The sequence below is a fragment of the Sus scrofa genome, chromosome 13, assembly GCF_054392235.1.
Source record: "Sus scrofa isolate SSC_HxYL_T2T_F1_AM1 chromosome 13, Sscrofa_HxYL_maternal_Yorkshire_Landrace_v2.0, whole genome shotgun sequence".
Classification (NCBI taxonomy): Eukaryota; Metazoa; Chordata; class Mammalia; order Artiodactyla; family Suidae; genus Sus; species Sus scrofa.
Window position 1 is genome coordinate 130,848,581 of NC_139395.1, and position 27,290 is coordinate 130,875,870.

Below are 27,290 nucleotides of genomic sequence, written 5' to 3' on the forward strand. Positions count from 1 at the left end.
AGTATTTTGCACTAGTAGGTAGTGAGTGAATTCTTCCTGCAAGCAGGAAGAAAAGCAATTTTTGAATGCCAAAAATAGCTCCTTTGTGTGAAAATATCACATAGCCAAAGATATTTTGGAGAAGAAAAGAAAGACTCATGTTCTGAATTAATATTTCTAAAATACACAGTCAGTGGAATGTTAGCAATACAGCGAGAAGACATTGACATAAATAGACTGAGGAGAAATAAGTAATCTTATCTGTAGTTAAGACAGCCCCAAAGTCTGAATGTTTATCCTGTTTGCAATGCTCCTGGCTTTTTGTGTAATCTCAATGATAATTAATTGCCAATTCCATGACTCTAGGTGATAGGTGTTTCTAATCACCCTATTTAGTTCAAGACATTTCTTCCCTTCCATTCCTTCTACTACTTGTTTCTATGCAACATTACCGAGTAGGCAAAGCATGAGCCACCCTAGGTATAGAAGATGGCCCTAGTTCTAGGAACAGAAGTAGGAAAACTTCATACTTGGCCTTGTCTTTAAATCACACTGACACCTTTGAGATTTATACTTTCTAGAGTCTCTTTACCTATTATTTACATATGGTAGACCATTAGCTAATTGCAAAGAGTTTTAATGATGGTGACGGTTATTTACTGCTTTTTCCCATGCAGTATCCCTTCTTCCTTCATTTGGTAATAACACATGCTTTTCCTTTGAAGAACAAACCACCCTTTTCCATGTGATCTTGGTGTTCCTGTCAGTCCAGCTGTCCTGCCTTTCTTCCCACTAGCCAACAGACATGTGACCCCAGCTTGAACAGTGAGATGGTCTCCCATGAATTTGAATCTTGTGTGGAATAACGCAAAATAGAACATGGTCACTGACTCGTTTTCTTAGTGGTACTCTAAAGAGATCCTCACTGATCATTAATCCTCTTACCTAAACCATGTGAGTTGCCCTGATTTCTTCCTCCCAAAGCCTAACTAATCATTTTCTTTGATTCCATCAGCTATTGCAATGAATTTGATTTTTAAATTAGCCAGGATATGTGCAAGCAAAAATCCTAACTGCAGGAGGCAGAAATATTTTCTCAGAGTGGTTAATCTGTTAGAAAGATACCTGGGTGAAAATCTATGGGGAAATAGCACTCCTACATTGGTTTATTTCTTCCCATTACATTTCACTTCAATTTTTCCCACTCAGTTTTATTCATTCATTTATTCAGTTATATACTGTTAAATCCCTTCATTCGTGGGCTATGTACTATTTTGTAGACACTAAGAAAATTCTCTTCAAATGTCTGCTTGGTTAACTCATGCAACTTCCTCATTTCTCTTAAGACTTTGCTTAAATTTGCCTTCTCAATGAGACCTATGGCATTCTTCCTTAGTCTACAGTTCCATTCCCTGTCTCCAGATTTTTTTATAGCACTGTTCAACTTTGCAGGTACTATGTAATTTAGTTTCTTGCTGTATACTTTGGTTATTGTCAACATTCCTGAAATAAAAAATCAACTCCAAGAAAACAGGAATTTTTGTCTCCTTTTTTTCATTTTTGTATTCCTGACACCTAGAATAGTTTTTGGCATTTGTTGAATAGATAAAGTGAACTAAAGTTTCTTCAAAAGTACATTCATATATTACTAAATGAGCTTATTGTTGTGGCTTTTTAATGTATCAACTTGACTAGACCAAGCCACATTCCTTAAATTTCCTTTCCTGTATGTTTCGATGAAGATAGGCCATGAGATAGATGTTGTGGGAGATTTGGAGGATGGAAGTGTAGCAGCACCTCCTTTACAGATTGTACCTGCGTTGCTTCTCTGCTGGCTCACCTCATTGGTGTGAAGCAGCATAGTAGCCAGGCCTGCAACTGCTCTACCTTCTAAGAGATCTTCTTTTAGTTTTGCCTACTCCTGGGCCAGATGCATATTATAGATTTATGACCAAGGGCCCCCAGGCTGCTTCAGGACACTCACACCACCAACGTCAGAAGCAATTAGAACAAACAGTTTCTTATAGTTTGTTTTCATGGGTTCAAGTCATGTTCGTGAATTGCAGCTTGTCTTTTAGCTGATCCACTTTACTGCCTTCTTGTCTTTCCAACTGCTTGTGTTGGACTTCAAGCTTCAGTGTCAAACTAAAAATGACAGCCTCATGCAGGCTGATTTACCTTCTCCCAGAATTGGGTAATGTCAAATCCCATTAAAAAAAAAACTATCTATATATTTACTCTCTATCTATTATCTATCTATCATCTATTTAATCTATCAATCAGTCTAGTGGTTTTCCTTGTCTAAATGCTGAATGAACTCAAACTTCTGACTGATAGAGATTTTGGTATCTGCAAGTGTTCCTGCCATGACAAAAGTTAAAATGTAAGAGTGGCTTCGGGACCAGGTAGTGTGCAGAAGTTGGAAACATTGTAAGAATTTTGAGGAGAGTATTACTGAAAACTTCAAATGCACTATTCATAGGACATTGAATTTTGTGGAGACTGACAATGAAGATTTAAGGCTTAAAAGGAATGGGAGGAAAATCTTACTGGCAGCTGTAGAAAAGGGCAGACATTAGCAATACTTTTACCTACAGTAATATGGAAAGTACAGTATATGCCTGATGAACTAGGAGATCTAGCTACGGAGATTTCTAAGCAACATGTTTAGGTAACACCTGGTTTCTTCTTGCTGCTTGAAGTAAAATGTAAGATGAGAAGAGAGAGAAACTCAGGGAAGGACCGTTAAACAAAGAGAAGCCAGGACATGATGGTTTGAAAGCTCTCAGACTCTTTAGATGGTACAGGAAGCTTAAAAAAAATTACTTTAGGCAAAAGTTAAATCTAGGGCAACACTGGAAAACCTTATATGAAATAGGGGATAAAATCCAGGATGTGGCCATAGAATCTTTTATTAAGATTTTGAAAAAAATCTAAGGTGGTACCTCGGAGAACCTTCCATCAGATTAAAGATGCTCCAAAGAGATTAAGGCTGTGCCAAGGAGCCTCTCAATAGAACACTAAGGACTTCTAGGAAGTTTTGGGACATGGTCCTTGAGTCATCTCTTGAGAAGCCTGAGGAAGAGAAGGGTTTATACAGAAGAAGTTTTTGTGTATGGCTTTTGTCTATTGGATTTGACATCAAGAAGTTTCATAGGGGATTTACAAAGCTCTCAAAAGAAATATATGCAGAAACATCACCATCTTAGACTGAGGGGGCAGGGAACGTAGGTGATAGGGAGGAATTATCTTTTGAATCACCAGAATTTTAACATATTCCACCTCTTGTGAAAATGGAGAGATGACTTAGAAGGTGGAACTGGGAGCCCAGTGGACAGAGTGGAAAAACACGAGGAGTTATTTCAGATATGAGATCTAATGAAAGATTTGCCAGCATGTATCTGCCGAATTTCAGAACTGCCATGGACTAGTTAATTCCCCTGGGTCTCCCACACACCACTTTGAACAGGACTGTCTATAGTAGTTATTACGTGGCCTAACCCACTGTTGTGTTTTGGGTCAGGGGCTGCAAGTGTGAAACTTTTGTTTCACAGACTGCAGATTTCACAGACTCCTATCCTTAGGAGTTGTGCTTAGGGATTAAAATTGAGGAAGCTCATCCATACCTGGACCTTATTCAGATGATGAGATTCAGGGCTTTAGGCTGTTATTGAAGTGGAAATGAAAATTTTGAGATATTTGGGAGCAGTGAGTATATATCTTGCATTTGAGAGGGATATAAACCATTGGGGCCAGAAGATAGACTGTAGTTAGTTTCTAAAGTGTCCCCCCGACCGGCCCCACAACAATCCCTGCCTCCTGGTATTCACACTCTTATGTATTCTCTTCCTCTTTCTTGTGGTCTGGGCTTATTGACTCTGTTCTAACCAGGAGAATATAAAAGTGATAAGATGTCCCTCCTGAGATGAGGTTATAGAAGGCTGTCATTTCCATCTGGGAGGCTCTCTGACTCTTTTGAGTGGCTCACCCTGCGTGAAGCCAGCTGCCATGTCATGAGGCAGGCCTATGGTGAGTTCCCTGGGAGGGAGCTTGAAAGTAGACCTTCTGAGGCCTGCCAACAGCCATGGGAATAAGCTTGGATCCTCAATCCAAGAAATCCCATCAATTCTTGAGTTGACTGCAGCCCCAGGCAAAACAATTTAATTCATAAGAGAATCTAAGCTAGGTCTAGCCAGGTAATCTGCTCCTGGATTCCTGATCTATAAAACCTGTTGGATAATAAGTGTTTTGCAGTTTTTAGCCTCTAAATATTGGGATAATTTGTTGTACAGAAATGGATAAAAATACATTTTTATTCTAGAGGACAGACTATACTAAAATGTTCTAATGGCTATTATGCAACATTTTAAGAGAATGAAATTCCAATCTGTTTAATAGGATGACATTGTCAATGAATCCTTTAGTCACCATTTGAAGTGTGCCAACCTCAAGTTTAGTTTCCTCCCTCTCCACTGTCTTACTTGATATTTTGATTAATTAATTCCTTTACTTATAAAATGATAGCTAAAAAGGGCATTAGGCCATAATGCTCCCTTGTGTCCTTGGAATTCTCCCAGGTTAGAATACTCAAAAGTACAATGGTTTGGATTAATATTTAACCATAGCTAACCTTTATAGCATGCATTATCTGTACCAGGAACTATGAAAATTGTTTTATATAATCATTTTAGATAATTCTTGTAACTATCCTTTGGAGTAATATCATTAGTATTCCTACTTTTGGAAGACTTGCCCAATGTCACACAGTAGTAGGAGGTGGATCTGAAATTTGAGCTCAGGTGTGCCTGTCTGGAAGGCCTGAGTTCTTAATCACTCCAGACGAAGAAGCTCTCCTGTGCCTCTTTGCATAAACAAGCAAGTTAAACTCTTAACAGGTAGATCCTCTTCATGGCCCAATGCTAATGAAACACAACCACAGTTAGCCCTTTCAGTGTTTTCATGGATATAGCCTGAGAGGTGTTTTGAATCCAAACAGGCCCCTTTGCCAGATCTGAGCCCATGATATTTTTGAAAGAGAAGTGATTACCCAAGGGGTGAAATAAACTCTGTCATCAGGTTATAGCCTCTACCTCTAAGAAAACTTTGACTGATCTTAAATATTGTCTGGAATGTGGGAAACAGTTGAACTGGACAGTTACATTTATTTTTAGTATCAGGAGCACAGGATCCTAAGGGATCAGTCTCAAGTTTTACAAGACATTTAGTTGACTAGAGCAAAAACTCCAAGTTTATGCCTGTAACCAAGAATGTCACCTGTTTCTCAAAAGGAAAAAAGGGGCTGACATGTGTGGTAAACTGTTATGTGCTAGAGCATTTATGACATGCCTTATGTATCTGAGGTCATTCTGACAGATACCATTGACTTTGTTATTTTTAAAAGACAATTAAAATATAGAATATAATAGACTCAATGTTAGCAACTGTCTGTTCTATTTGAGAAAGAAGATATTTTTTAAGAATTTGGCATTCATACAGTTTTTGTTTTATTTTGTCTTTTTAGGGCCATACCCACGGCATATGAAAGTTCCTAGGCTAGGGGTTGAATCGGAGATGTAGCTGCTGACCTACACCACAGCCACAGCAAACGCAGGATCTGAGCCACATCTGCGACCTACACTATAGCTCACGGCAACACTGGATCCTTAATCCACTAAGTGAGGCCAGGGATTGAACCTGCAACCTCATGGTTCCCAGTCGGATTCGTTAACCACTGCACGATGATGGGAACTCCAGTACAGTTTTTAAAAATGGGATTTGGGTTAAGGTTCTTAACTAAATATTTCTTTTTTATATATATAATGACTTTTTTTTCCATTATAGCTGGTTTACAGTGATCTGTCAATTTTCTACTGAGAAAGATAAATATTTCTTTTTATTTGCTTTTTCTTCTAATTCTCTAGCAGACTTAATTTCTTAACAATTGAATCCCTTACATCTCTCATTTTCAAGTTTCAGCATAATTTTAAAAAATACTTGTTGGAAAATACTATCTGCTTTTTTTTTTTTTTTCCCTCGTACTCAGACTATGCATTCAGTAACAGGGTGATGGTCAGGCCAAAGTTTATCTTATCACACCAGAGTCCTTAGGTCATTTCCAGTTTTATTTTTTTCTTTTTAAACTTTCACTTGAAAAGAAAATTAATTGGGAAACACCAGCAAAGTGTTTTTCCTTCCTCTTCTGGCTACTCAACTGCCAACTGCCAATTCTTTCTGATTTCTTTATCAGATGTGCACAAGATTCAGGGCAATTGTGACTGTTTCTGGAGTTGGCAATAGTTAAATGGAATTATAAAGAATGACTCAAACTAACGTGTATTTTGTGGAGTCTTTTGATTTTACACAGCTTTCTTTGAGACATAAAAACCTCTTGAAGGATTAATGTGCTAGAGAGAATTACTATTTTCGAAGATTTTTGTCACATTTTTTTTCAATGATAAAATTATTCTCCAAAACTACTCTCTGTAAATAATCTCTAAATTCTCACAAACAACTGAACTCTTGGGGGCCGGAATCAGGGCATGATTTGTGTAGATTAAATATACACATAAACATACATGCATTTCATAATTCAAAAAGTCTCTCCATTGTATTATGATTCTCTCTGGAAAGTTTTATCAGAGTTATTATACCATCTCTTCAGAAAAGCCTGTGACATAGCCATGAAAACACTGTTGTAGATACCTTATTTTAACCACTAAAGTACTTTAGCTATATTAGGATGACAGCTGAATTAACTTGGTTAAAATCTAAGTATGTTATATATATTTCTTCCTCAATAGTCTAGTGTGAAATAGGAAGTTTTTTTGTTCACTTAACAACTTAAGGGACCTAAGTCATATATTATAAACAAATTAATAACTCTTCTGTTATATTTAAATATTCTTTTCTTTCCAAAATGGAATTTTGCATACTGCTATTGGGTTAGTTACATCAAACTAGTTCCCTGAAATTAATTACTTTTACCAGAATATCTAATTTACTCATTGGAATTTTTGGTTGTATTATGTTTCTGTATTACTATAATTTCAACTATAAAGTATTAGCGTTGGAAAGTAACTTAGAGAAATTTTCTTACAATTGGTTAGTCTCTTATCAGAAATTGTCCAGAGAGGTTGAGTAATTTTGCACATTTAGCTAATGGCAAACCAGTGTACCCAAGAAACAAAATGAGAGCCAAGTGCTACCTTCTCTGTGAAGATGGTGTCCATGTCAAGCAAAACTCTGACTTTGGAAACTCATTTTGCAAATTGACTCAGTAGTTGTCTTTAAGGCCAAAGGACTTTAGCTCGCAGCCTCCCAACAAGATATTTTATAAGGGCAAGGTATCAGGGTGAATCTGTGCCATTCCTCCTTATCCAAACCTTCCTTAGGCCAGACTCCCACAATCCAGCCTTCCCAGCCCGATCTACATTGAAGTGAGACATTGTGCTGAGGTTAAGGTTCAATATCAAATACCCTATGACAGGATGAGTCCAGAAAATGTGCTGTGTGAATATGAAAGCATATTTATGTGACCCAGATGAGGTTGGGCATGATGGAGCAGTAGGTACAGGGGGGAAGAGAGCTATGATGCCCCTGGAAGTCATTTGCTCCCATGTCACCCTGTAAAAGGAAGCTCCCTTAAATCAGGCAGGCATAATGAATGGTGTGATAACCACTAGCCTGAATAGTTATAAATACATGGCCTTTCATCCTAGAGATGGCCCATTACCACTCACTAAAACAGTCTGTCACAGTGCCACTTGAGGGCCATTCATTTTTCATGACCCTCTTGGCTACGTGACTGGGATTTCCTGAAACCATGCTCAGGACCCTGCCCAGTAGGTGTTCCTCATTAATACACTTTGATTCCATTATCTTAAAGGTTATCACGTGTGGTTTTATTTCTGCATGCGTGCATGTGTGTGTGTGTGTGTGTGTGTGTGTGTGTGTGTTCCCTAGAAGACAAGGAAACAGAGTAAAAAGTAACATTGGCTTTGCTGGAAACAAATGGCTTATTCACAGAGTGAAGACTGGCTAAAATTTCATCTTAAGATATCAGGAAAATCCCAACTTTACAGTTTAATGCATAGGAGGTAAGAAATTTTAAAAAGCAGTTTAAAGATTAGCTCACCATTTTCGAGCCTCAGATTTCACATCATGAAAGGCAAACTTTTAACATAGCGATTGCAGCAAAGTAGGGCCTTCTGATTTGCTGGCTGCTTCAAATAACAGTTGTCCCTTTGATAATATTGACACCTATCTCCTTTCACAATCTAGTGCTTCTCCTGCACTTTGTAACATATCCCATCTGTTTTTTAGGGCCACTGTCATAAGGAAGCCTGGAAGAGTGAAGAAAGGTCTGATTGATCACAAGGTCCTATCAAATGTCAAAGCTGGCCCTGGCTGACCTCCCATCTATTCAGAGCTGCTTTGATTTAATCTCCAAACTGGCTGCTTCTCCAGGCTGTGAGTTCTATCTGCAACCCATGTGTCAGCATTGAGATATGACCTGTTTCACGCTCCATTCATCTCATTTGAAGGACGGAAATTAAACTGGAGGGTCGAAGAGGGAAACTGCTCAAAATACACACCCGTTAACTGAAGCCTTTTGTGTGGGTGCATTATATGAGTTTGAACAACCATTAAAAATTATATTAAAATGAAATTGATCTTTACTCCACTGAAATGGTTTAGAACTTTTTCTCCCATCACCACCCCCTTCATTTATTCTTCTTTCTTCCCTCCTCAGTTTGTAATAACCATATTAACTTGATCTCATTAAGTTTCAAAGCAAAAGGAGAGAAAAATTTATATTTTTTCAGTTTCTTTTAAAGGGTGTTCTTTAGAAAATTCACTTATTGTCTGCAGTTGCATAGTAAATATTCAAAAAAACAAAGATACAGAAAGCTGATAGCCAGAGTCATAAACATAGACTGCTTTGTTTAGTATTCTTGATTTATTTGTTTCACTTTTCAAGGTTTTAAAAATTCAATTAAATCTCAAACTTTGGGAATAGTTCTATAACTGCCAGGATACAATGCCACAGGATAAATCTATATATCCTCAGTTCCATTTTTTATTTCTAAAATTCTCTTTACTCTCTTCATTGGCCCTTTTCTACTATTAATCAAGGCTAGTAACTAAGTAAAACCTTGATTCCTTATAATTTTCTTGTTATAACAGATTCAAAAGTAAACTCTATTTCATTTACTAGATGTGTCCCCAAACTATATTTTAAGTGTGTTCGGAAAGTTTGCTGTATTTATTTTGTGTTTACTTGTTTGTTCATATTTTCATGTATTTGTTATTTGAACTCTGTACTAAAATGATATCCAGGTAGGAAATGGTTTTTAATTTTTAATTTAAAAATTAAATTATATATTTTCATTTAGTAGTGTTACATATTCAATATTTTAAAAAAATTAGCAAAGACAGGTGAAGAAAGAGAACAAGACAAACAGAGAGAAATAGAGAATAGCAAATACCAAAAATACTAAGGACTGTTGACCAGAGTTTATCTTTACTTTTTTTTTTTTTTTTGGTATATGCACATTTTTTATTTCCTTTATGTGAAATCACATAGTTCTTTCTTGGGAGAAGACTACATTTCTGTCTGTTCTGGTCATCCTCTTTTATGTCTATATAATATCACTTTGTATGGAAGTGATTATTTTGTTTTGTTAATATAGTATTGATGGCCATTTTGGTTTTCTAAAATTTTTACTACATTAAACATTATTATATTAAAAAATTTTAATGCTTCCATGATTTTCTTCAAAATTCCCTACCTTTGCAAAAAGGATGTGCTCAATTTAGTGTTTGTATCAAAATATTATTTTTTCTCTTATGGTTCTTCGTTTGAATACCCAAAAACTTTTCTTCCAAAATAATCATATGTTTTTTAGTACATATTGGTTGTTTTATAGTCAATAAATATGCGAGAGAATGAGTACTATAATGAACATTAACTCTACTTCTACATAAACCATTTCACAGGACTTGTGAAAAAGATTTCACACGCTGGTTATATGAAGAGAGAGGTTTTGAGCATCTGCTGCATTCAAAGAATGACATTTACACATTCAGTGTTGCAAGTAGGGGAAGCAGGAGAACATGAGATGATGGTACTTCTCTTGTAGTGCTTCTCAGTAAAATTCCTCTTCCTGTATATCCTTATGAAAATACCATATTACTCAAGGCAGAATGTGTTGAAAAAAATGCACTTTTGCAAGTTAATTTATTCTTTATAGTGCAGGGTGGAAAGTGGGTTCGTTGCTTTAGTACAATATTTTGCCATAGAACTTTTGCAATGATAAAATGTTGTACATTTTCCCTGTTCAATATAATAACCACTGGCTACATGTGTCTATTGAACATGTGAAATGCTGCTAATGCAACTGAGGCACTGAATAATTAATTTTACATAATTTAAAATCAAAATTTAAATCAATTAGCCAGATGTGGCCAGTGGCTATCTTATTGAACAACATGTCTTTAATAGTTTTACCATTATTTGAGCCATGGTAAAAGTTTATGAAGCATTGTAGATGTTTACCTAGTTACTCAAGGTCATTTCATTGAATAATAAATTTTAGATATTGAAGAGCTTACAATCATAGAATATAATAATAAGAAGAAATATAACAAAAAATACTTTAGTATTGACAGATAATTTTTCACAATTTATTTCAGGGAAGAAGATTGAAATTTCCAACAAGGCAAAGGTGATGAAAATGTCTTCATGGAATCTTTGGGTAAGATGGATTAGCAAAGAGTAAGATATTTTGAGTTCTAAGATCTGGCCTTGGCCCTAACCACCTATTCTCCTGGAGTATGTCACTTTTGGTCTTACTTGCTTGATATTCATAATAAGGAGGTTGGAATGAATTATTTTCTTTCCTCTCACTGTACATAAGTTATGTGAATCTCTTCAATCATATAATCAGAACTAAATTATACTTTTTCTTTCATATTTCAATGATGTGTACAAGCATCTAGTCCCAGGCATCTTGTATGTGTTCAGTAAGTATTTGTTCAATGAATGGAGGTACTTAGTCATCTCCCTAAGTCAACAGCTCCTTTCACTGCCCATTCTTGGAGTTTGATATTTTCTGCCCTCAGACTTGAGCAAAGTTTTGAACATGGATGGTTCTGAGGCAGGAGAGATCTTTTGCTACAGAGTAGAGGACCACTGGACACAGGCCTCTGCTCTCCACTTGCTAAAAGGGTCTACTTTTGGAGATGGCCAAGGGAATGTGAGAGTCAAGGACTTGGCTGACCTTCCTAAAGGGAACCCCATGGGATGCTCCTGAAAGCCTAGGCTAGGTGCACTGAGGTGATGATGGGAGGGCAAGTGAAAGCCAAAATGTAACTAAGTCTGCATTTCCTGGGATACTAATTATATATGACTTTTATGAAAAGCATTTTCCATATCTCAACAATGATAACTTCCTTGATTACTTGTCAAGAATAAGTAAACTTTTCTTCTTTTATATTCTGACACATATATTTTGCTTGTAAGATATTTAATATTAGCCTTTTTGGCATATAACTAACATTTAATGTGGTAGTTATTTTTTTAATCCAACAAAACTGTTAACTTCAAGGAGGACCAAGGCACTGCCTTTACTCCTGGCACACAGTTCTCCATAACTCACAAAGCTCAGCCCAGTGTAAATCTACTCTCATCCCCACTGTCAAACAAATGAGAAAATATTATCTAAACAGGAAAGCATTATATAAAAATCAGTAGTTCTTATTACAGCAAGAATGGATGCTGTAGATAATTTAATAATTACTCTTATTTCTGGTACATATTCTCCTCCAGGAACTCAGCTGCCAGCTAACACTTTCTGGCCTTACTATATATGCCCTGAAATCTTTTCAGAATTTCTAGGACTTCAATCCTAGAGAAAATATAAGGAAAATTCATTATACTCTTCACTGAGAAGAGATAATATTAAAAATTAATGACCATTTCAGTCCTCTGGGATGCAATATAATTCAGAGGAGGGGAGGAGGCCTCTCACTGCCTTTTTCAAGGGCAATTCACAATAACACTTTGAGTGATAAATCCCCGAAGCTTGATGCTCTTCTCCCTGTTGTAGAATGTGAGTGTTGACAATGGCTCATTTTAAAAGTAGCAATATTTCATTTTAAATTAGTGTAGCAGTTTGAGAAAACAGGAACAGTGTATGGTTGGAACTATATAGCCATTTCCATGTTTTACTCTCCTGGATTTCACAACTAAAACTGTGTCTTAAAAAATAGCTCAATAGAGACAAAGATCTAAGGGAATGAATACCTTACTTGTACCTACCTATAATAAATTAAAAAAGAACTTGGAAACAATTTAAATGCATTATATTAGAAAAAGGATTAATAAATTATAGTGTACTAGCAATAAAACAAGTCATTTTAGAGCCTTTGCATAACATGAAAAATGTTTATGCCATAGAGTCAAACAAAAAAAACCCCAGAATGCAATATTTGTACTCAAGTACATGAGACGTGTATATAAGTTTGGATAGTAACATTTCCCAAATACAAAGAGTTGTTTCACTGTATATCTAAAGAACACAAGCTTAGGATTAGAGGTAGGTTTGGATTTCAACTGTGCCACAAAATGTGGCAAATTATGGAAACTCTGAACATTTATTTCCTTATTAGCTAAGTTTTTTGGTAAAAATTCAAGAAGCAAATCCACTTAAAGAGTTTAGGATGTATAAGTTCCATGATTTCCCTTTACCTTTACTAAACACTTGAAACTTCCCTCAGGTGAGAAATTTTTCTCATATGGATTGATTTTTATAGAAACTTCAATATCTTTGTTTTGGACCCAAATAAGAATTTTTAGCAGGCTATTAGAAATTAATGATTAATGTGGTAACTCTTCCAAAATCAGTCAATATCCTTTATCTTTGAGTGGATTTCAGAAGGATATTAATATCCTGGATTGGAGGTCAGTTTCTATATACAATTGAAAATGTAAATTTAAGAATGGTATATTAATTGTGATGGCTAGTCTTTTAAAAAATTTTTTTATTCTTTTATTATTTTTAATTTTTTAATTGTTATTACCCCAATGCAATTTTTTTCTACTGTACAGCATGGTGACCCAGTTACACATGCATGTATATATTCTTTTTTCTCCCATTATCATGCTCCATCATAAGTGCTACACAGCAGGATCTCATTGCTAATCCATTCCAAAGGCAATAGTTTGCATCTATTAACCCCAAGCTCCCAATCTATCCCACTCCATCCCCCTCCCCCTTGACAACCACAAGTCTATTCTCCAAGTCCATGACTTTCTTTTCTGTAGAAAGGTTCATTTGTGCCATGTATTTGATTCTAGGTATAAGTGATATCATATGGTATTTGTCTTTCTCTTTCTGACTTACTTCACTCAGGAAGAGAGTCTCTAGTTCCACCTATGTTGCTGCAAATGGCATTATTTTGTTCTTTTTTATGACTAAGTAGTATTCCATTGTGTATGTATACCACATCTTCCTAATCCAATCATCTGTCAATGGACATTTGGATTATTTCCATGTCTTGGCTATTGTGAATAGAGCTGCAATGAACATGCAGGTGCATGTGTCTTTTTTTTTTTTTTTTTTGTCTTTGTATTTTTAGGGCCGCGCCTGTGGCATATAGAGGTTCCCAGGCTAGGGGTCAAATCAGAGCTGTAGCCACAGGCCTATACCACAGCCACAGCCATGTCAGATCCGAGCCACATCTGTGACCTACAGCATAGCTCATAGCAAAGCTGGATCCTTAACCCACTGAGCAAGGCCAGGGATTGAACCCACAACCTCATGGTTCCTAGTTGGATTTGTTAACCACTGACCTACGATGGGAAGTCTGGGGTGCATGTGTCTTTTTCAAGGAAAGTTTTGTCTAGATATATGCCCAAGAGTGGGATTATTGGGTCATATGGTAGTTCTATGTATAGTTTTCTAAGGTACCTCCATACTGATCTCCATAGTGGTTGTACCAGCTTACATTCCCACCAACAGTGCAGGAAGGTTCCCCTTTCTCCACACCCCCTCCAGCATTTGTTATTTGTGGACTTATTAATGATGGCCATTCTGACTGGTGTGAGGTGGTATCTCATGGTAGTTTTGATTTGCATTTCTCTAATAATCAGTAAGATTGAGCATTTTTTCATGTGCTTGTTGGCCATCTGTACATGTTCCTTAGAGAAATGTCTCTTCAGGTCTTTTGCGCATTTTTCAATTGGGGTGTTGGCTTTTTTTCTGTTGAGTTGTATAAGTTGTTTGTATATTTTAGAGATTAAGCCCTTGTCAGTAGCATCATTTGGAACTATTTTCTCCGATTCTGTAAGTTGTCTTTTTGTTTTTTTATGGTTTCCTTTGCTGTGCAAAAGCTTGTCAGTTTGATTAGGTCTCATTGGTTTATTTTTGCTTCTATTTCTGTTTTTTGGAAGACTGACCCGAAGAAAACATTTGTAATATTGATGTCAGAGACTGTTTTGCCTATGTTCTCTTCCAGGAGTTGGATGGTGTCTTGTCTTACATTTAAGTCTTTCAGCCATTTTGAGTTTATTTTGGTGCATGGTGTTGAGGGTATGTTCTGGTTTCATTGATTTGCATGTATCTGTCCAGGTTTCCCAACAATTCTTGCTGAAAAGACTTTCTTTTTCCCATTATATGTTCTTGCCTCCCTTGTCAAAGATTAATTGACCATAGGTGTCTGGGTTTATTTCTGGGTTCTCTATTCTGTTCCATTGGTCTGTCTGTCTGTTTTGGTACCAGTACCACACTGTCTTGATGACTGCGGCTTTGTAATATTGCCTGAAGTCTGGGAGAGTTATGCCTCCTGCTTGGTTTTTGTTCCTCAGAATTGCTTTGGCAATTCTGGGTCTTTTGTGGTTCCATATAAATTTTTGCATTGTTTGTTCAAGTTCTGTGAAAAAATGTAATGGGTAATTTGATAGGGATTGCATTGAATCTGTAGATTGCTTTGGGTAGTATGGCCATTTCTACTAATTTTTCCAACCCAGGAACATGGAATATCTTTCCATTTCTTTACATCTTTTTTCATTTCCTTGATTAAAGTTTTATAGTTATCAGCGTATAAGTCCTTTACCTCTTTGGTCAGGTGTATTCCCAGGTATTTGATTTTTTGGGGTGCAATTTGAAAAGGTATTGTATTTTTGTATTCCTTTTCTAATATTTCATTGTTTGTATACAGAAATGTGACTGATTTCTGACTGTTAACCTTATATCCTGCTACTTGGCTGAATTTGTTGATCGGTTCAAATAGTTTTTGGGTTGAGTCCATAGGGCTTTCTATATGTAGTATCTTGTCATCTGCATACAGTGACAGTTTTACCTCTTCTCTTCCTATGTGGATGACTTTTATTTCTTTTGTTTGTCTGATTGCTATGGCTAGGACCTCCAGTAGTATGTTGAATAAAAGTGGTGAGAGTGGGCATCCTTGTGTTGTTCCAGATTTGAGTGGAAAGGCTTTCAGCTTTTCTCCATTGAGTATTATATTTGCTGTGGGTTTGTCATAAAAGGCTTTGATTATGTTAAGGTATGTTCCCTCTGTACTCATTTTAGTAAGAGTTTTTATCCTGAGTGGATGTTGGACTTTGTCTAATGCTTTCTCTGTATCTATTGAGATGATCATGTGGTTTTTGACTTTTCCTTTGTTAATGTGGTATATCCCATTGTGATGGTTAATCTTATATGTCAGTTTGGCAACAGAGTGCCTAGATTAAACAGCATTTCTAAATGTTTCTGTGAGAGTGTATCTAGATGAGATCAGCATTTGATTCAGTTGACTCAGTTAAGTCCATATTGTGGTTGGCCATTATCCCATGCATTGAGGTCCTGAATAGAGCAAAAGATAGAAGAAAGCAGAATCCATCTTTTTGAATTCCTTTTAGCTGCCTCACTGCTTGAACTGGCATATCTCATCTCATCTCCTGTGACACTCAGACTGTAATTTATACCACAGGCTCCTCTGGTTCAGACATTTGGACTTACACTGAATGACACCATAGTGTTATTCTGTCTCCAGCTTGCAAATAACATATTATAGGACCTCCCAGCCTCCATAAGTGTATGAACCAATTTCACATAATCAAGCACTCAATCAATTTGTATCTATCTCCTGTTGCTCTGGAGTCTACTGCCTAATACAAAGTTTGGTACAGAGAGCTAGGAATTATGTATTTAATCTAGTTAGATTTAAAGATGCTAATGACTTTATTTTCAGTAGTAAAGAGAGCACTGATAGTCCACAGTGTGAACTGTTTTAGAGATATGCAAAATATCTGTGGTGGATGTTTCTAATCAATCACTTATAAGAAGTAAAGAGCTGGGAATCACTTTATATGATACTTTTTTAGAAAATTAATGAATACTTTTTTAGAAAATTAATGAATATAATGACATTGGATGATAGCTGTTAATGTTGCTGACAAATTGACAAAAGAAAAGGATGAGCTCAGGGATTCAAATCCCCAGCTCAAGCACTGCATAGAAGAACTTCTTTGTGTGCCCTAAAGGACCCTTAACTCCTGTACTACAGAGCTGAAATGGCTGAAAATCAAATGCAGAACCTCATCCTGAAACTTGCTGAATTATAGTGCATGTTGAACTCACGGGGCGTCTACTCTTGAAGTGAGGGCATTTATTGGGAAAGATCAGGATTATGCATTGGGATAAGGATATGTGTCAAGATACTAATGAAGCTGGGGACAGCGGGCCACTAACTTCTGGTGAGTGCTCACCAGTTCCTCCTCAGGACCCACTCCTAATACCCCTCTTTGCTTCTAGACTTAAAACTAGACTCAAGTCCCAGTATATCCCTAAAGGTTACATACAATGTGTGACCAATAAGAAGGTGCATTACACTCCAAAAGAACTACTTGAGTTTTCCTATTTGTACAGAGATCTAAGGAACATGTGTAGAAATGGATGCTAAGGGTATAGGATAAAGGTAGAAGGAACATAAAGTTGGATCATGCTGAGTCATTGTTATGGGCCCACTAAAGATTCTGCATTTAATGTTGTAGCTTGGGGAGTTAGAAGGGCTCTAACAGTTTCTCTGGTTGTTGACTGAAATATGGACCAAAAGATGACCCACTGTGATTGAACTGAAAATGCTGGGAAATCCTTGGTTTAACAAACTAAAAGGAGGGGATTCAGAGGCTTAAGGAGATTAGAATATTAGAGTGAATTTGTTGTTAAATATCTACTTTTCCATACTGGAAGGGTCCAGAAGACACACCTTTCACCAATACTGTGAAGAACAGATTTGTGAAGAGAGCTCCAAAATCCTTAAAAACCCCCTGTGATCACATTTTTCTGTAGACCAGAAATTGGGCCTACAGAATTGATGAATTGGGAACCCTAAATGCAATGGGAGTATTTTGATCTTAGGGAGGCGGGAGCCAAGTGATGGCATCAACTGCCAAAGGTAAGTGGGCACCATTACCATCATGCATAACAGAGTCAAAGCATCAGCCTGAATAGTGTGACTCACTTAGTCATGTAGCATTGACTAATTGATCATGGTGTTCCTAGAAATTAATAGATAGGAAGCCAACTTAATTCTTACTTGATCTGTAGAATCAGAAAAGTTCTAGGTCAAGTGAACAAGTCAACCTAAATTACAAAGTCAGAGAGTTATGGACTCTCATTCAGTTCCCAGACTTGAGCTAGTTTACAGACTCAGGAATCCTTGAATGAAGGGGAAGATAGGCCCCCTTGAGAAAAGAGCCCTGGTATACTACCAAAAATTATACTGCTAATCTTTTCCCCAAAGGGACCTATCACCTTTCACCAGGGCAAATTTTATATTGGTGAAAAGGAAATAATCAGACCTTTTAGGGGACTACTGGATCCAGGCTTTAAACTAAAACTAATTTCAGGAGATTCAAGACATCACTGTGTACCACTAGTTGGCATAAGAGTTTATGGAGATCAGATGATCAATAGTGTTTTAGCTCAGGTCCACCTTACATTGGCTCCATTGGATCTAAGAACCCATCCTGTGGTTCTATCCCTAGTTCCAGGATGCATAATTAAAATAAACATTCTGAGTAGGTGGTAGAATCTTCACATTGGCCCCCTGACCTATGAAATGAGGGCTATTATGGTGAAAGTCTTAGAACTTACTCTGTATAGCAAAATAGCAAACCAAAATCAATACCACATTCCTGGGGAAGTTGCAAAGATTAATGTCACCATCAAGGACTTGAAGGCTGCAGGAACTGTGGTTCTTACCACATCTCTATTCAACTCTCCCATTTGGCCTGTGCAGAAAGCAGATGGATTTTGGAGAATGACAGTGGATTATCAAAAATTTAAACACATGGTGACTCTAGTTGCAGCTATCCGACTGGATATGGTTTCATCGCTTGAGCAAAATAACACATAACATTTCCCTGGTATGTGGTATGCTGCTATTGATCTGGAAAATGCCTTTTTTCCCATCCTAGTTTGCTTTCACATGGCAAGGCAAGCAATACACCTTCACTCATTCTTCTACCTCAGGGGTATATTAACTCTCCAGACCAATGTCATAATTTAGTTTGCAGCTATTTTGATTTCCCTTCCCCAAGCTATCCCACTGATCAATGACATTTGATGATATTATTCTGTAGTACCTAATGAGCAAGAAGTTATAACTAATCTAGGCCTCTTGGTAAGATATTTTATGTCAGAGGTTGGGAAATAAATCTGACTAAAATGTATTGCCCTTCTTCCTTACTGAAATTTCCGGTGATCCATTGGTGTGGGGCATGTAGAGATATCCTTTCTAAGGATAAGTTGTTGCATCTGTCCCTCTTACAACCCAGGAAGAGTCACAGTACCTATTAGGCCTCTTTGCATTTTGGAGACAACAAATTCCTTATAAGGATGCATTACTAAAGCCCATTTACCAAGTGACCCCCAAACACACTAGTTTTGAGTAAGGTCCAGAGCAAGAAAAGACTCTGCAACAGGTCAGGCTGCAATTTAAGCTGTTCTACCACTTGCACCATATGATCCGGAAGGTCCTATGGTGCTTACATTACCAGTGACAGACTGGGATGCTGTTTGCTACTCAAGGTATGAAGTAGAGTTGCCTCATTATAATTTATGGACACTTATCTCACAACTGAAAATATATTTTTGTGATGTTTGACAAGTGAGGAAGAACTAGGGCATGCTAACCCAAAATTAATACTAAACTAGAATACTAGTATGGTTACCTTGAGTAATATGCATCACCAGCAAGCACAGATCAATAATTTTCTGGAATCCCTGTGGATAGCACTACCTACCAGTAGCAAATAAAATACACGTCACAGAGTACTAAAAAAACTAGAACACTATTTCAGTAATATACCAAAATGGAATACTGTAAAGCATTTAGCCTAATCATTAATTGTGCTTGAGATGGACAAACTCTAAAATGTTACACTAAAAATAATTAATTACAACCTCAGTATTTCTTATGCTTTAGAAATCTTGCATTTTCTTAAAGTATCTTGCTTCTTTTCCAAGTGGCTTTGCAGAAGCCAATGTAAGATTTAAAAATACACTCAAATAAAGTAACCTAAACTTGGAATCTTCTGTTCATGCAATTTTCAGCCATTGATTAGATTAGCTATAGCATTATATATAATTTATTCTAGATAATAGATACAAAGGCCTTTTAGAGGTCAAGACATGATCGCAGAGGTCTCCTATACCTAAAGGTAAATTGTAACATAGGCCTTTAGGGTTTTGGAGCAAGGCCCTGCCATTATCTGCAGATAATGACTCTTGAGAAACAATGGCCTGCTACCAAACCTTAGAAGTGACAATACTTGACCATGGACCACAAAATTACTACACAACCCAGGCTGCCCATCATGAACTGGGTATTATTTGACCCTCCAAGCCATAAAGTTGTGCGTGTATGGTAACATCTGTTATCAAATGGAAATAGTGTATGTATGATTGGGCCCAAGAAGGCCCCAAAGGCATAAGAAAGTATTTGCATGAAAAAGTGGCCCAAATGCCCACAGTCCCCTCTCCTGTGACACTGCCTTTTCTTTCCTGGTCTGCCCTTGTGGCTTAATGGCATGTTCTCTAAGATCAGTTGACAGAGGAATAGAAGATTTAGGCCTGGTATATTTAGGCCTGATGGTTATTATTTAGGCCTTATAGTTCTGCACAACATGCAGGTACCACCTTAACATGGACCGCTCAAGTACTACATTCCCTCTCTTGGGATATCCATGAAGAACAGTGATAAAGGCAAACCCTCCCAGTGGAAGTTCCTTCTAGAATATAGAGCAGTGCACTGGTTGTTCACTTTGCTTGGAAATAGCAGTGCCCTGACATATGATTATTTACTGCTCCATGGGCTGTTGCCAGTGATTTGGATGGATAATTAAGGACTTGGAAGGACCATGATTAGAATATTAGTGACAAAGAAATTTGGGAAAGATATGTGGATAGACCTCTCTTAATGGTCAAGAAACATAAAAATATTTGTGTCCCAAATGAAAGCTCATCGAAGGGTAACATCAGCAGGAGAGAACTTTAATAATTAAATGAAGAGGATGGCCTGTTTTGTGGATATCAGTCAGTCTCTTTCCCCAACCACTCTTCATGTCAACCAGTGAGCTCATGAACAAAGTAGGCATGGTGGCAGGGATGGAAGGTAAGCATGGGCTCCACAACATGGACTTCTACTTACTAAGGCTGAACTGGCTACTGCCACCTCTGAGTACCCAGTTCCCAAATAGCAGAAACACCAACACTGATCCCCAAGATGGCACCATTCCCAGGGTGATCAGCTGGCTGCCTGATGACAGGTTGATTATATTGGCTAGGTTTCATTATTGAAGAGACAGCATTTTATTCTTTCTAGAATAAATGCTTATTATGGATGTGGATTTGCCTTTCATGCATATGATACTTCTGCCAAAACTTATAAAATGCCTTATCCACCATAATGGAAATCCACACAGCATTGCTTGTGATCAAGCAACCCACTTCATAGCAAATGAAGTACAGTAATGGGCCCATGTTCATGGGATTCATTAGTCTTACTATATTTCCCACCATCTTGAAGCAGCTGGCTTATTAGAGCAGTGGAATGGCCTCTTGAAGATGAAGTTACAGTACCAGCCAGGTGGCAGTAACTTGCAGGGCTGAGACAAGGTTTTCTAGAAGGCTGCATTTGCTCCAAATCAATCTAATATATGGGGCTATTTCTCTGATGGCCAGGGTTCAGGGGTCCAGGAATCAAGGGGTAGAAATGGGAGTGGTATTGGTTCGCTAGTGACCCACCAGCAAAGTCCTATTCAAGCACTTTTATGCTCTGCTAGCCTAGAGGGCTTAGTTCCAGAGGGGGGAGTTCTTCCACTGGGAGACACAACAATGACTCCCTTGATCTGGAGTTAAGACTACACCTGGCTACCTTGGGCTCCTTGTGCCTCTGAATCAGCAGGCAAAATAATATGTCTTGGTTTAATGTAGAGAAAGGTATTCAAAGAAAATAGACAAAGACAAGGAAATTGAAAGGCAAAGAAGAGAGGAAACATGTTGGCTCCTGTGATTGATTCTGGCTACTAAGGGGAAATTGAACTATTAGGCTCCACAGTGAAGGTAAAGAAGAATATGTTTGAAATAAAAGAAATGCCTTAGGGCATCTTGTAATTAAGGTCAATGGAAAAGACAGAAATGCAGTTCAAGCAGGACTGCAATGGTCCAGACCCTTGAAGAATGAAGGTTTGGGTCACCTCACCAGATAAAGAACCATGACCAGCTGAGATGCTTGGTGAAGGCAAAGGGAATATAGTTGGGGAGTAGTAAAAGGTTGTTATAAATACCAGCTGTAACCACATGACCAGTTATAGAAATGAGGACTAGAATTGTCATGAATAATTCCTTCTTATTTTGCCATGAATACATTTGTGTGTGTGTGTGTGTGTAGAAATATATATTTTCCTCTTTTATTCCCTTATCATGTAACATAAGATGTGTTGGCTTTATATCATAGCTTTAAGTATTTCTATTTTTATGTCATAATATTGAAGTTATGAGATATCAAGGAGAACAGTAAACATCACTCAAGAAATTTACCTCCTTTTCTGGGCAAGGGTTTAGTGAATTTTCAGTTGTATGAAGGATAGTTGTATCATGTAAGGCATAAATATGACCTTGTTATTGTCTTTATTTGGAGATTGGTTTTAAAAGTATGGTTTTAAAAGATGTGTATGGATGCCAAATTGATAAGGGATGAAACTGTGATTGTTAATTTTATTTGTCAACTAGCCATCGATTTCCCAGATTAAACATTATTTATGGGTGTGTCTGTAAAATGTGGGTGAGCATGATTCAGTCTATTGGATCTGTTCCTCTAGAGAAGCTTAATATATAACTGATTGTGACTATGAACTCATGCAATTTGCATTCATTTTTCCCACACTGTTGACCTTAATTCTGAAACATTTATTATGTACTTTCCATTAACCTTCTGAGAGTCCTTCCCCATAGATTTGAGGATGGAATGTCTCCCAAATATAAGGCAATTTCATGATACCTAAAAGCTCACTATATAGTATATATGACTGTTTAAAATAAATTTATCTTATAAATGAAAAAAGAAGGTGATACTGGACAAAGTGACTTTTGCTTCTTGGTAGTAGGGGCCAGAGAGAACAAGGAAAAGATCAAACAAGGGGGCTAAATTTCTTTCTCAAGCGAGGCTGTGCCTTGTACCCATGCTTAATTACAAAAGGAAATTAGGAACAAGTACATGTATATTACTGTATATATTATGTAGATTTTAATTGGTTTAGAGTAAATTAATGGCTGCTTGCAATATTTCTGGCAATTTTTATAAGCTATGTAATTTTAAATTGGTTTCTTGAAATGCTGGATAAAACATTTTAATTCACACATTGCTTTAGGAATTGATTTGGGGATAATAAAATATGATGAAATGTTTTACCTCAGGTAGATATAAGTTCTGTATGCTCTGCAGCTTTTTTAAACTTTAATGCAAATAATGAGTACACTGCTAGGATATTTAAAAGAGCTGTAACTGTTTGTAAGTTACTCATCTCTCTCTCCATTGGACAAACTATAGCTATTTTAAAATTCTATTTTCTTGAAGCAGTGGAGAATAAGGAAAATCCTCTAGGGCCTTTCTCTTTATCCAATAAAATCTATATGTGAAATTGAAAGGCATGGAGGTATAAAAATCTGGCAAGTCAGGAAAGAAATTATTATAAAAGACTAGAAAGACTTTCATTTGGACCACTAAGGAAAAGTTCCATGAATTCTCAGTTAGTTTATGATAGCAACAGGATTACATATGACCAACTGTGAAATGGAGATGGTATCAGTTGCTTTTACCTGATGTGAAAATTAACTGCAAGTAATTCTAGAAAAAAAGGATAGTTATTCTTCTATGTTCAAGAAAAATAAAGCAGAGGTGCATATTACCATATTATTTTTAGATTTTTGAATATTATTTTCCTGCTCTGACAATATGTACCTGGGAGAATTTCAAACAAAAGAAGATCTGGGAACATGAAACCACTCAAAAAACATAAAGCCCCTATATGTTGTGGAGAATTGGAATGGTATTAGGCTTCTTAACCTTCCTTGCTAGCTGGGTGTTTATTTCCTGTGGGCTTGCTTTATTCCAACTAGGATGTTTAGCTTTCAGAAATATACTTACCTACAATTTCCCCACTCTTCTTTCAGAAACTTCTTTTACCATTATTCTTTTCTGAAGCTGATTAGGCAGCAGCAGAACCTTAAAGAAGAACTCTTGAAAAGATTATGACCCCAATAGTCCAGAATTTGTCCTCAAATCACCAATCATATTTGTACTGGCAAGCAATGTTTTTTTTCAAACCCTTTGTTAATGCTTTCTATAATAATCTTACATTTTATGGATTCCTTTCTGAGGTAACTAATTTTCTCATGCACCTTCTTTTCTCTTACCTTTCACCAGAGCTCCTGCTCTAAGAAAAGCTTTTCCCAATTATACCTCTCTTCTGCTTGTTCTCACTGAAGTTTGCACTTCTGTTAGAGAGTTAATCATATTCCATATCACAAATATTCACATAGGAATTTAATTATCCCATTTGACTGTGAGCCAACTAACAAAGATCATTTTTTTCATTGGTAATACATTTTGACAAGTGGGTCAAAGATTCACCTCAAAGACTAGGGGCATTAGCAAATAAGGAGACAATGTCTTCTTTTCTTGTTTTGATTTTAATCAGAGGAGCCATTTTGACACATCTAAAGTCACATCATAAAACTATCTGCTCTTCTACTTCTAAAGCCATCTATGGATACCTGATTTTTTGTTTCCACTCTCACTTTCCAGCAGCTTCAGTCTTGGTTATTCGCTAGACACTTGGAGACCTTCTGGGAGTAGAAGTGGAATAGGCCTTCCTTTATTTCTTTTATTTGTATGTATTTCTCTTCTTTTGCAAAGACCTTTCTCCAGTGCTATTTGGCTTCCTAACTGCCACCCTCTTAAGGTCTCAGGAAACATAATATTAACATTATTTCATTTAAAAGGTTTAAGTTCAGAGATACTGAGTTGCTTGAATTCATTAAGACTAAAAAAACTAGCAGTGGAGTTCCTGTTGTGATGCTGTGGAATCCATGGCATCTCTGGAGCACTGGAATGCAGGTTTGATCCCCAGTGTGGCACAGTGGGTTGAGGATCCAGCATTGTCACAGTTATGTCATAGGTCGCAGGTGTGGCTCCAATCTGATCCCTGGCCCAGAAAGTCCATATGCCTGGGATAGACAAAAAAAAAAAAAGAAAAAAGGCAAGCAGCACTTTTATCCCTACGCTTCATTCCCCCAATTCAGTCCTTTTTCATAATATAAAAACCTTATGCAGCACGTCATCATCTCAGAATATTTTTTCAGTAAAATTTGAGGTCAAGTACGCAGTATTAGACACCATGGAATGAACTAGTTCAGTAACTTTGTTATGCTGATTCTATTGCATTTAAAATCTAAGAGATGTTCATATCAATCAATAGATTAAGGTCCATTCATCTAAGTTTAAATAGTGTTGGTGTCTTTTTTTGTTTATTTGTTTTTTGTTTTGTTTTGGTTTGCTTTTTAGGGCCACACGTGCAGCATATGGAAGTTCTCAGGCTAGGGGTCAAATTGGAGCTACAGCTGCCGACCTACGCCACAGCCATAGCAACACAGAATGTGAGCAGTATCTGTAATCTACAACACAGTTCAGGGCAACACTGGATTCTTAGCCCACTGAGCGAGGCCTGGATAGAACCAGCATCCTCATGGACACTTGTTGGGTTCGTTACCACTGAACCACAACAGGAACTCCCAAAATAGTTTTTTTTTTTTTTAATTTAACTGATTTGTCAGTACAACTGATCTCCTTAGGTATGCTTAGCACATCAACATAGTGATTAAAATAATAGCAATCTGTAGAAGTGCAGATTAAATATATGTCCGTATTTAACTTTGCTCTAATTCTCAGAATCATTTTGGTATGCTTAGTACCAGATAAACTTGTATGACAAGAGTTAAACTGGATAATCTCTGAGAATAGCCTTCTATGACAGAGACACGTATCATTAATGACTAGCTTGAATTTTCAAAGCCCATCCTTAGAAGGCTGTTAATAATGCCTGTATTTTCATTATCCTTGTAATTTAGGTATTATCATGTTTAATCATAGATTTAACTCAATCTTAGAAAATGAACATCATTAAGAGATTAATACATATGATATAACCAAACATCCTTCACTTTTATGTAAAAAAGTCTCACAATATCTAAAAGAAATAGATAAACCAAAAGATATCAGTCATAGCAAAGCCAGCACCTAAACCCAGTATGGGAGTCTCTTCTTTCTATTTTACTGGAATCCATATCTTCTTAAAAGTGAACATAGCATTTCTTCCTCTGCTTCAGTTGGAGGTTAATTTTCAGATGTGGATGCTAACCTTGCCTACCTCAACCAATCTTATCTATTTAAAGCATTTCCAACCTGATACCAAACCCCTGGTAACCACACTTAGGTATAACCTACCTATATCTGGGTTCCTGGCTTGAGCCTGATTATTTATTTCTTTTAACTTTCCAATAACAACATCACTTAGAGTTTGATTTCAGCCCCAGCCAGTCTGCTTCAGCTTGGAGTGCAATCTCTGGTAATTTCACAATCCTCTTCCTTTTCTGGGCAATTGACTTTGGTCCCTTTTGGTCAGTCTTATTGCATTCTTCCTCTACATTTATTTAGAAATCTTTTTATTGCAATATTGAAAGCCTGATTTAGATTAGCATGAGAACTGAGTATATCTAAACCTAAAGAATAATTAGCACAGCAACGTAAATCACATTTTTTTGTCTTGCGTCTTCTTTTCTTTTCACATCTACTTCTTTCTTTTCTCTTATTAGCAGAATTGACTTCTCTATTTTTTAGATGTTATGACAGGAAGAAGTTTCTGTATTAATTTCCAAAGAACTCATCATTTATTTTCAAGCAAGCAGCTAAAATGAGGAGGAATCTCTTAGACCCAAACCAAATTCTCAGAGAAGAGTAATTTGCTTAGCTTGGATCAGATGCCTATCCCAGGGCAAATCACATGTAACCAGAGTGTACAAAGCCCCATGGTAACCATATGGATATAGATGGATTTGGAAGGATGAGGGGTAACTGATAGTTTCCAGAAAAAAGTGAGACAGTTCCTAGGGAGGATCCTGCATCCTATACAGTAGGCCTCCATGACATTTTTCTCTCAATTGCTACATAATTATTCTAAAAATTACAGGGCTTTCTTATCTGTGCTAAAAGTGACCAAAATTGAGTAGTTTGATGCTACTTTGCTTTAAATCTATTCTGAATGAACGTTTTAATACCTATCTTGGCCTTTTGAAAGTAAAATATTATTTGTACATGTCTTCAACTCTCATAATTAATTCAGGTATGATAGCTTCCACAGCTAGCATTTCTTTATCTTTTAGACAAAAAGACAAAACTCAGTTTTCTATCTTATCCCTTTTCCCCTCCTGCTTTACCATCTCCTCCTAATTGAGGAAAAACGCTAAATAAACCCAGTGGTCATTATTGGCATCAACTTAGCCACTACTTCCTCACAAAGAAAATATATAGAATATACAGTTTATAATTTGGCATTTTGCAAAAAGATTATACTCTCACTGGGCTTTGAGGATACTAGAGTTGTCCCCCAGCCCCTCCAGCCACCTCCTTTGGTCTTGTATTCTTCAGTAGGCTTTACCCTTCCCTTTTCTGAAAACTATTGTCTG

The 27,290-nt window shown here is 36.9% G+C and overlaps 1 protein-coding gene across 17 annotated transcripts in view; it reads left to right on the top strand.

Annotated features, from left to right (window-relative positions):
• Positions 1-27,290, top strand: part of LOC106505748 (uncharacterized) — a 1,225,997-nt gene that overhangs the window by 662,522 nt on the left and 536,185 nt on the right. For 15 of the 17 annotated variants that reach the window (XR_014824369.1, XR_014824361.1, XR_014824366.1 and 12 more), the window contains 2 exons: positions 8,302-8,448; positions 10,675-10,736. The gene's annotated coding sequence lies outside the window, so the exon portion shown is untranslated. Of the gene's footprint in view, positions 1-8,301; positions 8,595-10,674; positions 10,737-27,290 lie in introns of all 17 variants that reach the window. The other 2 variants (XR_014824371.1, XR_014824365.1) reach the window with 1 other exon arrangement.